Raw genomic sequence first — 12,298 nt, 5'->3', positions numbered from 1 at the left:
AATCATTACAGAAAAATAAAATTGTTGCTACAAAGGCCTGAGGCAGGTATAGGCTGGGCATGCTTCTGTGGCTGGAAGGCAGTGATACATGAATGAGTAAAACCAAAATACAAGCAATTGTGCTGGAAATTTGGGTGAGGAATCTCACTCACAGGGCAGAGATTAGAAAGTCTAATTAGATTTTTACTATGACAGAACGATTTTTGTATGTCACATGATTCTCCAAGTTAGAAAAGATATATCTGAAATGGCAGCATGAGCAGTTCTACAAATCCTCTTCCCAGATAAGTAACCATAACTGGAGAAAATTATAAAACACAACCATCTAGAGTCTCTAGAAACTATTCTGATGGTAAAAAGTGAAATGAGGAACAATTTTAGTAAAATCTATGAAATCTCAGTAAAAAACACAAGAGTCTGTTTTTGAGCCAAAACCTATCCCCTCTGCCCCAAATTTTCCCCACCTGCTCAATAAGGTAGAATCTCTATTCCTGCCAAATGCAGCCAAGAACATAGAGTTGTCTCTCTAACAGAACTTCAGAATTTTTTATCCTATCCTCAGCCCACATTGCACAAACATGACTGAAAGCTCTGGAGCTATATTTTTCAACCCAGTCCCCATTCATAGAGCAGAAGCTTTAACCTAGGAAGGATAATCTGAGACTACTAGATCCCGGTTATCCTGGACCCAGCTCACTCACAGGGCACAGATTTGATACAGGGAAGAGGCATCAAGAGCACCTTCCTTCCCCTTCCCCCCAACTTTCATCCCAAGCATTACATCCTCCATTTCGTGTAACTGTCTAAATGCAAACAGGTGAATGTTTCGAGGCCGTCTATAGTGCTCCTAAATACCTAGCTACTACCAACACACTGATCCAATTGACGGTTAGCATCCCCCTTCAGTAGAGCAATCTTCTAAAGTAGCCAAGACATACTAACCCTTATACCTTCATAGCACCTAACCTAAAGTCCTAAGAACAAAAAAAAAATCACTATATGCATACAAAATCCGGAAAGCCCTTTATAAATTGAATGAATCAGCTCTAAAGTACAATAAAGCCCAACATCTATAGGCATAATCTCCCAGCACAAAGGAGAGACAACAGAGATAAACAAAGCCAAAACAAATGTATAGGAAAAAGCAGTTACAAAGCAGTCAAACAGAGCTGGAAAGTAACGTGAACAACATGAAAAAACCAGGAAAAAAAGGAGTACAGATAATGCAGGCAACTTAAATCTACAGGAGGACCTAGAAGCATCAGAAACATGGACAGGGAAAGAAATCAAGGCATACCTAACTCAGATGGAACGGAATTTTAGAGAAGACATGAGACAGCAAATCCAAGAATTGAAAGTATATTTTGAAAACCAACTAAACAAACAAATTCAAACTGCAAAGAACGAGCTTTACCAGGAGATATAGATCTTAAAAAAAACCAAACAGTGATTTTAGAAATGCAAGAAACCATAAACCAGATTAAAAATGCTAACGAGAATATTACAAATAGACTAGATCAAGTAGAAGTCAGAACATCAGATAATGAAGACAAAGTTTATCAACTTGAAAAGAATATAGTCAATACTGAAAAGATGCTTAAATCTCACGAGCAATCTATACAAGAGATATGGGATCTCATCAAAAAAACAAATTTGAGAGTCATTGGGATAGAAGAAGGCACAGAGGTTCAAGCCAAAGGAATGGACAACCTATTGAATGAAATAATCCTAGAAAACTTCCCAGAGATGAAAGATGGAATGGATTGCCAAATCCTGGAAGCCTACAGGACCCCAAACATCCAAAACTGTAATAGGCCAACTCCAAGACATATAATTATGAAGATAGCCAACATACAGAACAAGGAGAGAATATTAAAAGCTACGAGGCAAAGGAGACAGATTACATTCAGGGGTAAACCAATTAGGTTAATGGCTGATTTTTCATCACAGACTTTGAAAGCGAGAAGATCCTGGAACAATGTATTTCAAACGCTGAAAAATAATGGATTTCAACCAAGAATACTGTATCCAGCAAAATTAAGCTTCAGATTTGACAATGAAATTAAAATCTTTCACGATAAACAAAAGCTAAAAGATTTCGCAGCCAGAAAACCAGCACTGCAAAGCATTTTGGGCAAAATTCTACAAGAAGAGGAATGGAAAAACAGTGCCCAAAACCAACAGCGGGAGGTATCTCAGTAAAGGGGGAGGAAAACAGCCAAAAAGTAAAAACTAGCCAAACTAAAATAAATAAATAAATAAACATGACTGGAAGTACAAATCATATTTCAATTGTAACCTTAAATGTTAATGGACTAAACTCACCAATCAAGAGACACAGACTGGTAACCTGGATCAAAAAAACAAATCCAACAATATGCTGCCTTCAGGAGACTCATATGATAGGAAAAGACATACACAGGTTGAAGGTGAAAGGTTGGGAAAAATCATACCACTCACATGGCCCTCGGAAGCAAGCAGGAGTGGCCATACTCATATCGAATAAAATCAACTTCAAACCTAAGTTAATCAAAAGGGATAAAGAAGGACACTATATCCTGTTAAAAGGAACTATTCACCAACAAGACATAACAATTATCAATTTATATGCACCAAATAATGGTGCAGCAACGTTCATAAAACAAACTCTCCTCAAGTTCAAGAGTCAAATTGACCACAACACAATAATTATGGGTGACTTCAACACACCGCTCTCGCCATTAGACAGATCCTCCAGACAAAAGCTGAATAAAGAAACTATAGAACTCAATGACACAATCAATAACCTAGACTTAACTGACATATATAGAATATATCAACCATCATCAAGTGGATACACGTTCTTCTCAGCAGCACATGGATCTTACTCAAAGATAGATCATATATTATGCCATAGGGCAACTCTTAGTAAATATAAAGGTGTGGAGATAATACCATGCACCATATCTGATCATAATGGAATGAAACTGGAAATCAATGAAAAAAGAAGGAAAGAAAAATTCTGCATCACATGGAAAATAAACAATATGTTACTGAATGATCAATGGGTCACAGAAGACATAAAGGAGGAAATCAAAAAATTCTTAGAGATAAACGACAATTCAGACACAACATACAGGAATCTATGGGACACAATGAAAGCAGTTTTAAGAGGGAAATTCATTTCCTGGAGTTCATTCCTAAAAAAAGAAAAAAACCAACAAATAAACGAACTCACACTACATCTCAAAACCCTAGAAAAGGAAGAGCAAAACAACAGCAAATATAGCAGAAGACATGAAATAATTAAAATCAGAGAGGAAATCAATGAAATTGAAACAAAAAAAAACCATTGAAAAAATTGATAAAACTAAAAGTTGGTTCTTTGAAAAAATAAATAAGATTGACAGACCCTTAGCCATGCTTACGAAGAGAAGAAGAGAGAAAAATCACTAACATACGGGATGAAAAAGGCAATATCACAACAGACACTACAGAAATACAGAAGATAATTAGAAAGTATTTTGAAACCCTATATTCTAATAAAATAGAAGACAGTGAAGTCATCGATAAATTTCTTAAGTCATATGAGCTGCCCAGATTGAGTCAGGAAGACACACACAATTTAAACAGACCAATAACAAAGGAAGAAATAGAAGAAGCCATCAAAAGACTACCAACCAAGAAAAGCCCTGGACCAGATGGGTATACAGCGGAGTTTTACAAAACCTTCAAAGAAGAATTAATACCAATACTTTTCAAGCTATTTCAAGAAATAGAAAAAGAAGGAGCTCTTCCAAATTCATTCTATGAGGCCAACATCACCTTGATCCCGAAACCAGACAAAGACACTTCAAAGAAAGAAAACTACAGACCAATATCTCTAATGAACATAGATGCAAAAATTCTCAATAAAATCCTGGCGAATCGAATACAAAAGCATATCAAAAAAATTGTGCACCATGATCAAGTAGGATTCATCCCTGGGATGCAAGGTTGGTTCAATATACGGAAATCAATAAATATTATTCACCACATCAATAGACTTAAAGATAAGAACCATATGATCATCTCGATAGATGCAGAAAAAGCATTCGACAAAGTACAGCATCCTTTTATGTTCAAAACACTAGAAAAACTGGGGATAACAGGAACTTACCTCAACATTGTAAAAGCTATATATGCTAAGCCTCAGGCTAGCATCATTCTAAATGGAGAAAAACTGAAGGCATTCCCGCTAAAATCTGGAACAAGACAGGGATGCCCTCTCTCACCACTTCTATTTAATTTAGTCCTTGAAATACTAGCCAGAGCAATTAGACAGACAAAAGAAATTAAAGGCATAAAAATAGGAAAAGAAGAACTTAAAATATCACTATTTGCGGACAATATGATCCTATACTTAGAAGACCCAAAAGGGTCTACAAAGAAACTACTAGAACTAATAAATGAATTCAGCAAAGTGGCAGGAAATAAAATCAACACACATAAATCGAAGGCATTCCTGTATATCAGCAACAAAACTTCTGAAATGGAAATCAGGACAACCACCCATTCACAATATCCTCAAAAAAAATAAAATACTTGGGAATCAACCTAACAAAACAGGTGAAAGATTTATACAATGAAAACTACACAACCCTAAAGAGAGAGATAGAAGAAGATCTTAGAAGATGGAAAAATGTACCCTGTTCATGGATAGGCAGAACCAACATCATCAAAATGGCGATATTACCCAAAGTTCTCTACAGGTTCAACGCAATGCCAATCAAAATCCCAAAGGCATTTCTGGTAGAAATAGATAAAGCTATCATGAAATTCATATGGAAAAACAAAAGACCCAGAATAGCAAAAGCAATTCTAAGCAGGAAGTGTGAATCGGGAGGTATAGCGATACCAGATTTCAAACTGTACTACAGAGCAATAGTAACAAAAACAGCATGGTACTGGTACCAAAACAGGCAGGTGGACCAATGGTACAGAATAGAGGACACAGAGACCAATCCACAAAATTACAACTTTCTTATATTTGATAAAGGGGCTAAAAGCATGCAATGGAGAAAGGATAGCATCTTCAACAAATGGTGCTGGGAAAACTGGAAATCCACATGCAACAAAATGAAACTGAATCCCTTTCTCTCGCCATGCACAAAAGTGAATTCAAAATGGATCAAGGAGCTTGATATCAAATCAGAGACACGCCGTCTGATAGAAGAAAAAGTTGGCTACGATCTACAGTCGGTGGGGTCGGGCTCCAAATTCCTCAATAGGACACCCATAGCACAAAAGTTAATAACTAGAATCAACAAATGGGACTTACTCAAACTAAAAAGTTTTTTCTCAGCAAAAGAAACAATAAGAGAGGTAAATAGGGAACCTACATCCTGGGAACAAATTTTTACTCCTCACACTTCAGATAGAGCCCTAATATCCAGAATATACAAAGAACTCAAAAAATTAAACAACAAGATAACAAACAACCCTATCAACAAATGGGCCAAGGACCTGAACAGACACTTCTCAGAGGAGGACATACAATCAATCAACAAGTGCATGAAAAAATGCTCACCATCTCTAGCAGTCAGAGAAATGCAAATCAAAACCACCCTAAGATACCATCTCACTCCAGTAAGATTGGCAGCCATTATGAAGTCAAGCAACAATAAGTGCTGGCGAGGATGTGGGGAAAAGGGTACACTTGTACATTGCTGGTGGGACTGCAAACTGGTGCGGCCAATATGGAAAGCAGTATGGAGATTCCTAGGAAAGCTGGGAATGGAACCACCATTTGACCCAGCTATCGCCCTTCTCGGTCTTTTCCCTGAGGACCTTAAAAGAGCATACTATAGGGATACTGCCACATCAATGATCATGCAGCACAATTCACAATAGCTAGACTTTGGAATCAACCTAGATGCCCTTCAATGGATGAATGGATTAAAAAACTGTGGCATTTATACACAATGGAGTATTACACAGCACTAAAAAATGACAAAATCATGGATTTTGCAGGGAAATGGATGGCATTAGAGCAGATTATGCTAAGTGAAGCTAGCCAATCCCTAAAAAACAAATGCCAAATGTCTTCTTTGATATAAAGAGAGCAACTAAGATCAGAACAGGGAAGAAGAGCATGAGGAAAAGATTAACATTAAACAGAGACGAGTGGGCGGAGAGAAAGGGAGAGAGAAGGGAAACTATGGAAATGGAAGGAGACCCTCATTGTTACACAAAATTACATATAAGAGTTTGTGAGGGGAAAGGGGAAAAAAAAACAAGGGAGAGAATTAAACAACAGCAGGTGGGGTAGAGAGGGAAGATGAGAGGGAAGGGGAGGGGGGATAGTAGGGGATAGGAAAGGTAGCAGAATACAACAGTCATTAATATGGTATTATGTAAAAATGTGGATGTGTAACCGATGTGATTCTGCAACTTGTATTTGGGGTAAAAAATGGGAGTTCATAACCCACTTGAATCAAATGTATGGAAGATGATATGTCATGAGCTTTGTAATGTTTTGAACAACCAATAAAAAAAAAGTAAAAAAAAAAGAATATATTGTTGGTCAATTACTTTTAAAAAATTAGTACTGTATATTTAAAACATGAATGTGTGCATACCCTAGGTCTCTAATTTCGCTGCTCTATATACTTACCTAAAGATACTACTGGGGACATATGCCAAAAAAAAAGTGCATAGCAGCATCATATAAAGAAGTTTAAAAAGTTAAAATCTAAAAAAACTGAAAGTAACAGCTAATACCCATTAATCAAGAGAATTTTTAAAATTATAGAATTTCCACATACTGGAATACTATATAGCAGCAAAAATGAATTAAACAGGGCTTTTCACAGCAACATGGATCAATCTCTGGATGATCACGTTGAGTGAAAACAGAAAGTCGTGGGAGAATATTACAATATTATTTATGTAATGTTCAAACACAGGTCAGTGTGTGTGTGTGTGTGTGTGTATGTGTGTGTGTGTTTGTTTATGTATTTGTGTATTCATTTGAACCATATGAAAGTGTCATAGTTACAGGCCAAAAACTGTTGAGTAGTGGTTACTTTGTTTGTTGCAACCTAAAATGTATAGTAAGCCTACGAAAAAGAAAAAAAAAAAGTAAGGGGATGTTAAATACTAAATTCTTGATACTGATTATCTACTGGGGGAGAAAGAAAGGAATGTGATCTATGAGGCTATGAAGGGAGCTTTCAAGCTATTAGTAATACTCTATTTTTGAAGAAGTGTTTTTGTACAATCAATATATTTCTCATTATACCTAGTACATATATTGCATAAGGTCCTTTACATAAACCAAATTCCATCATAAATTATCAGTAATAGTTATAAAATACAATAAAATAAAAAGACTTTTTAAAAATATGATTGACTCAAAAAATCAAAGGTCAAATGTTTTATCTGATATGCAGATGCTGATCCATAGATAGAGTGTTCTAGGGAAGAATGAAGGAACTTTGGATAAGGCAGAGGGGAGTGAAAGGAGGGTAGCAGGTGTGGGGGGGGAGAAAGATGGTGGAATGAGTCAGACATTATTACCCTAGGAACATGTATGATTGTATGACTGTGTGATTCCACACTGTGTACAGCCTGAGGAATGAGAAGTTGTCCTCCATTTGTGTACAAATTTGTCAAAATGCATTCTGCTGGCATGTATTACAAATTAGAACAAATTTAAAAATATGATTGAACAGTCAATAGATGTCTCCAGTGGCAAAAAATCTAAGCTTCTTGATAGTATAAAAAATATGGGTAATACTGCTGAAATCAAAGAAAAATATGAAATCAACTTTAGTATGTAAGATAAGAATGCTAAAAGGAGTGTCTATGGAAATCATTCCACTTAAATTGCCAAGAAACTAAAAGGATAATTTTATAATTTAAAATTATATTTTCTAAACTGCAAATTTAGAGAAATAGTGGTTTTCAATATTTCAAAGAATGAAAAGATCTCAGGAATATGTTTTATATTGTGAATTAGATAATTAAGTTACTTAATCAAGTGAAGAACTGGGATCACATTATAGACATAGTTTAATATTACAGAGGAGTTGATCATATACTTGAGTATATTTATCAGGCATTTTGATTGAAGAAACAACTTATGTGTTATTAAAAAATAAAGTGTATTTTTAAGTAAAACATATTATATTTTGTACTTAAAACATCTAACTAAAAAGATAATAAATCATGTATAGTTTAAAATCTTCCAGCTTTTTGGTCTAAGTACTTGCAAAAGAAGAGTTTGCCTAAATAGTAAGTAAACAAAACCTGAGAAGAACAAAAAAAAAGAACAAAAATTAAGCTGTAAATTGCATTTTTTATATCTAAAGGTTCTGATTTCAAAATGAAGAAAAATTATAATGGTTTTAAAAAATCATTGTTAGGAATGTGTTGCTAATTTAAAGTTGTAAAAAATGGGATCTTATGTTGTACTGATTTAATAAAAAAGCATTAAACTTTTTTAGATTGCACATGAGAGTGAGATCATGTAGTGTAATGTCTTTCTATGTCTGGTTTCTTTCAGTTATTGTCTTACAGGTTCATCCACCTTGTCATAAATGGCATTATCTCCATTTTAAAAGCTGAATAATATTGTACTGTGTATATATATCAACTTTTGTAACAATTTATCTGTCAATGAACCCTTAGGTTGTTCCCATATCACAGTTATTGTAAATAATACTGTAATAAACATGGGAGTTTGGGTATATTTATGAGGTGGTGATTTCACTTCATTTGGGTGTATGACCAAAAGAGGGATTGCTGGGTCATACAGCAGTTCTACTTTTAATTTCTTTCGAACATCTATACTGCTTTCCATAATGGCTGCACAAATTTATATTCCCACTGTTAGTGTCCTTTCAATAATAGCCACTGTAATAGGTAATATCTCAAAGTGGTTTTATTTGATTTCCCTGATGAGAGGTGATTTTTATCACCTTTTTCATATACTTCTTGGCCATTTTTATGTCTTCTTTGTATGTCTATTACTGTTATTTGCCTACTTCTCAATCAATACTTTTTCTTTTTTGCTATTGAGTTGTGTATATCTCTTATATGATATAGGGCGCACAAATATTTTGTCCCACACCATTGGCTGCCTTTCATTTTAATTGTTTGCTTTGCAGAAGATTTTTTTTAAATATTCATTTATTTATTTTAGTTTTAGGTGGACACAATACCTTTACTTTATCTTTATGTGGTGCGGAGGATCAAACCCAGTGCCTCACACATGCTAGGCGAGAGTGCGCTACCACTTGAGCCACAACCCCAGCCCCAAAAGGTTCTAATTCATTGTAAAAAAATGAATAGCTAGAAACAGTATAGAAAAGTGTTTACTAGAAGTGGTAGTGATTGGGGAAGGAGGATGTTGGGAGATATAGGTCAAAAAAATACAAAGATACCATCCTGCACTCCTGCCAGCAGTAGGGACACAGCTGAAGCCACCTTGGGCTGGCCTGCCAGCCCAGAGTCCTTTCCACGCTCCCCGACCACCTAAGCTGCCACAGAATCCATTTGTTCCTCTCCTTCCTGGAACCCTTCCTCTTTTATTTTAGTCCTGAATGTGTGAATGTTTTGCAGTGTCTAGGGGTTTGAGCCCCTCGTTCTTTGTTCTGCTTCTCTCCCCACCCCTTCCCTCTTCATGGAGTGATTATGTTGACAATAATGTGTAACGCGCGTTCTCTTCACTGGTTTATCTACAGAAATTTCTCTGGGCTTTTTTTCGGTGTTTGATTCAACACTGCACTAAAGGGGGGTGTTCCGTTGAATAAAAGAACAGTGTGGTTTAAAAAAAAATACAAAGATAAAGTTATCACAGATAAATAGGTCTAGAGATCTTACACACAATATGATGATCATATTTGTAATACTGTATTACATACTGGAAACTTGCTAAGAGAGTAGATTTTAGGTATTCTCATCACAAAATAAATTTTAAAAGAAAAATAACTATGATAGATGATGGATAGGTTAGTTTACTTGACCAATTACTTTGTTGTATATATGTATATCAAAACATAATGTTGTACATCTTAAATGTATATAATGAAAAATAAGGGAAATATTGAATTTAAGTACTAGAATGCAAAAGTTCAGTTACAGCTGTAAATACATGAATTAAGATCTGAATACTAAATAATTGGTATTCACAATATCCCTGGGATGAATGAAGGCTTCACTGTCCCTCAGTACTCTTTCCAGTGACAAAATGAAAGTTAATACTCATTAACTCAATGCTTCAGACACCTTATTTGGAAGAAACAACTTTTTACTACCTTATGCACCACAGAGGAACTCTAAGAGCATTGAACAGAAAAAAACAGTTGGAATGAGAATTAATTATGTTTTTGAATGTGATCATTACTGAGTACTTTTAGCTATAAATTCTCACTGAATTACCTAACTTAAATCAGGACCAGGTGAAAGTGATTAAAAATCAGTATGCCCTTCATGGTATAAAGAATAATAAATGAATGTCATTGATTGATAAATGTTTAATAATCAATAACATACGAAGGAAGAAAAGTGGAGCTAAAACCTATAAAGAGTAATCAAATCTGGCATTTATTTCTGTAGTTCTGTAAGATAAAATTAGAAGATGAAATGAAAGGAACCATCATAAAGATGATAATGGTGACTGTACTAGAATCTATCAAGGAATGCTATGTTAAAAGTTTGACTCTAAGTTCTGGTGTTAAACTTTAACTGGATTACACTGGTAGGCATAAATTCCACCTTCTCAGTAACATATTAAGGGTAATTAATTAAATAAAAAAGCAGAGACTACCAGAATGGATTATAAAAAGAAATAATCAATTTTGTGTTCTCTACAGAAGACACACTTTTGATGCAAAGGTGCAAATAGTTTTAAAGTAAATGGATGGAAAAACACATACCATGCAATCAGAAAGAATAGAGAACTGGAGGGGTTATATTAACATCAGATAAACTTCAAGACAAAAATTATTATTAGAGATAAAGTAGGGGTTTTTATAATGATAAAAGGGTCAATTCACCAAGGAGAGAGAATTATCAATATATTTGTTGTTTGCCACAAAGCCTCAAAATACATGAAACTAAAACTGACTGGATTAAAGGGATAGATAATTCAATAATAACAGTTGGAAATTGTCATATTTCACTCTCATTAATTGATAGAATAATGAGACAAAAATCTACAAAACTATGGAATATTTGAATACCACACTACTAACCACCTTGACCTAAATGATATCTGTAGAACAATTCACCCAATAACTGAAAAATACCTATTCTTTTCAAATACTCAGAGAATATTTTCAGGATAGAACATAAAACCAGTATCAATACACTTAATAAAATTTACATCATACAAAGTGTTTTGTTTTGGGGTTTTTTGTTTGTTTGTTTGTTTGGTAATAGGGGTTAAACACCCTGAGCCAAATCTCCAGTCCATTTTATTTTTTATGCAGAGACATAGTCTTGCTAGGTTGCTTAAGGCCTTGCTAAGTTGCTGAGGCTGGCTTTGAACTTGTGATCCTGCCTCAGCCTCCCAAGCCTCTGGGATTAAAGGCCTGCACAAAGTGTTTTCTATGACTACAATGGAATAAAAATATAAAAAAGAATAAAGTCTGGGGAATCCAGAAATATTTGGAAAATAATACATTTTTAAGTAACTTGTCCATCAAAAAAGAAACCACAAGGAAAACCGAAAGTATTTTATGGGTAAGAAAATAAAAAAAATACAACGTATCAACATTTATAGGAAGCCACTAAATTGGTGCTCAGAGAAATAGTTACAGCTTTAAATGCTAATATTATAAAAGAAAAAGGTCAAATCAGTGTACTAGGCATTAACATTAAAATATAGAAAAAGAAGGGCAAATTAAACTAAATCAAGCTGAATCAAAAATAATAATAATAATTACTAGAGCAGAAATTAATGAAACAGAAAGAAGAAAATTGATAGAAAATCCATGGATCCATCCAAAAGTTGAGTCTTTGAAAAGAAAAAAAAAATCAACAAATCTCCCAGCAGCTCAGGAGGCTAAGACAGGAGAATTGCAAGTTCACAGCCAGACTTAGCCATGGTGAAGTGCTAAGCAACTCAGCAAGACCCTGTCTCTAAATAAAATACAAAAAAGGGCTGGGGATGTGGCTCAGTGGTTGAGTGCCCTGAGTTCCATCCCTGGTACAAAAAAAAAAAAAATCAACAAATCTTAGCTAGATTACACACACAAAAAAGAAGATAACAGAGAAGATACAGATGCCAGAAATAAGAAATGAAAGCAGAGACATAACCCCTAACCTCTTA

General features: G+C 34.8%; 1 protein-coding gene across 2 annotated transcripts in view; it reads right to left on the bottom strand.

Moving 5' to 3' along the window:
• The window catches only part of Ophn1 (oligophrenin 1), a 374,656-nt gene that overhangs the window by 125,085 nt on the left and 237,273 nt on the right, over positions 1-12,298 (bottom strand). The gene's annotated exons all lie outside the window — the stretch shown is intronic.

Source organism: Marmota monax, unplaced genomic scaffold, assembly GCF_021218885.2.
Source record: "Marmota monax isolate L192 unplaced genomic scaffold, Marmota_monax_Labrador192_F-V1.1 WCK01_AAM20220418_F8-fsc00134, whole genome shotgun sequence".
Classification (NCBI taxonomy): domain Eukaryota; kingdom Metazoa; phylum Chordata; class Mammalia; order Rodentia; family Sciuridae; genus Marmota; species Marmota monax.
Note: the sequence above shows the minus strand (reverse complement) of the source record. Positions and strands in the feature narration are given on the sequence as shown.